This window comes from Anneissia japonica, unplaced genomic scaffold (genome assembly GCF_011630105.1).
Source record: "Anneissia japonica isolate Jap-2015-1 unplaced genomic scaffold, ASM1163010v1 scaffold1665_len535045_cov187, whole genome shotgun sequence".
NCBI classification, from domain to species: Eukaryota; Metazoa; Echinodermata; class Crinoidea; order Comatulida; family Comatulidae; genus Anneissia; species Anneissia japonica.
Window position 1 is genome coordinate 152619 of NW_022727261.1, and position 2345 is coordinate 154963.

Sequence of the window (2345 nt, forward strand, 5' to 3'; positions counted from 1 at the left end):
ATATATACCAGTATCCACTTTTACAGTCACCTCAGCCCCACGATTGAAGTTGTAAGCAAATTGTTTTGATTACACACCTCTAGATGACCGAAAATGGCATTCAGATACTGTAAAATATAGGCCTACTAGTGTTCAAAACGTGGTCATGTATAGAGGGTAAACCGTATTTTTTACATAATTTGTATTCTGACAGTAGACCTACAAGCGTATAGGCTAATACAGTACATTATCATTTGAACTGTTATTCAATACGAAGACACGTCAGGTCGTGCAAGTTAATGAAAGTTTCTAAAATTTAAAAGGGCTGTTTGAAAATTGTACAAACGATATTGATTGGTGAAATATCTGTCCGGTCAAACCCGGCCAAGCAGGACCGCTTTCTATGGCCTTGCAATAGCACATAGTCCTTTAGAAACCGTTGGTATGTACGTTTAAGAAAACAATAGGTCTAGGTGGCTAGGCCTACATTAAAAATCAGATGTTTTCTCTTGATTTACTTCCCAACTTGCTACCAAAAAAGATTAATAATGACAGGTTAAGTCTTCGGACCCCCGTAAATATGCTTGGTGTGTTTTATACCTGAAAAATAAAGGCCCAACCAAAAATTACATGTGTTTCACCCGCCATGTTAGTTCCAAAGCGTTTTAGTCTAAGCCCTCCCCTTATTGGGACGTATGGATAGTGATCAGGCGAATTGTTAACATTGTCAATTACTATCATATTATGCCGTGTCAGATTGAAAAATTCCTTATATCCAGATGCTAAATCATTTTTTATAACAGTTTCGAAAAAATAATTATGAATAAGTTGAAACTTCCGATAAAATATCAATACTCTATAAACATAACGTATCTATGCTGACAATAGGCCTATTAATACATCAGGCCACATGATAAAAGTATACTTTATTATACTTTCATCATTATACAATTGAGGGATAAATGATTCCTGGTTAAAATTCATTCATTTTCTCCTTGTGTTTAGGCCCGTGGGAAACATTTTATTATTGGTCTGGCCAACGAGAAGAATTCATATGTTATTTGGTGTGAAAAAATACAGTGTACTATTGGGAAATGGTAGAAAAAATGTTTGCATATATTTATGTTCCAAGATTTCTTTATTGTACATTATTATACTTTCATCATTATACAATTGAGGGATAAACTCTAAACCGTTTTTTGGTAATGCTAAAATAAGTGTACTACATTTAAATTTAGAATTCACTACCAATCCTTATCATTAACATTGCTTATTATACCATGAGCGGCGCCAGGATTTGCCCGACGGGGTGTCCAAAGTCCCCGACGTGGGAGGAGGCTGATGTCTCCGTCGAGAACAAAGTGGGCGTGGTCGGGTGTCGCTCAAAATCTTTGTAATTGTGGTTTATTTTTCCCCACGGGGGACGCCTCCCCGACGGGGTCTGTAGCCCCTAGCCCACCCGACCCCCACCTCCAGTAGCACCGCCACTGTATTATACACAATACAAGTATATGTGAACTACTATTTTAATTTAGTCTTCCATGAAAATCGTACTAAGAGAGGGCGCCATTGATACAACCTTTGTCGTCATGATGTTCGTTTGGCAGTGTAGATATAAAATGGCTCCAGCACAAGATAATCTGATGATCATCACAGAACACTTCCATTTATCATTATTACAACTGTCACTTGATTAAGTTATAACATACGTCATTCTAAAACGTACATTTTATACTAATTCCTTAATAGGCCTAATAAGTTTATTGTAATTTATTATCCATGTGAATTAATTACCAATTGTTGCACACTTTTCTAGTCACTATAATATTTATAGGGATTAATGTTTAATAATAATAATAATAATAATAATAATAATAATAATAATGATGATGATGATGATGATGATGATGATGATGATGATGATGATGATGATGATGATGATGATGATGATGATGATAATAATGATGGTGATGATGATGATGATAACCCAAATAACCCAAATAATGTCTTCCTTGTAACTTGGTTAAACTTTCAAGAAAGTTTCACTCGGATCACTTGAGCCGTTTTTTAAAATATCTGATCTAGGATGTTTTCCCTTGAATGGTCCTCATAGCCACACCCTCTACTCGGGATCGTTTCATCCTTGAAACTTGGCTAAACTTTCCCGAATGTTTTATTCAAGTCAATTGACCCGTTTTTGATATATCTGGTGCAGACTGCTCTTAAATCACTTTAATTGGTTCTCACATGCACACCCCCCCCCCTTAGATTGACACTTAATATTAGTAGGCACATTCTTCATATATGGTCTATGCTTCGGCAAAGCATGGAGAAGTTATAAGCTTGGGAAGTGACCAAAGTGCTGG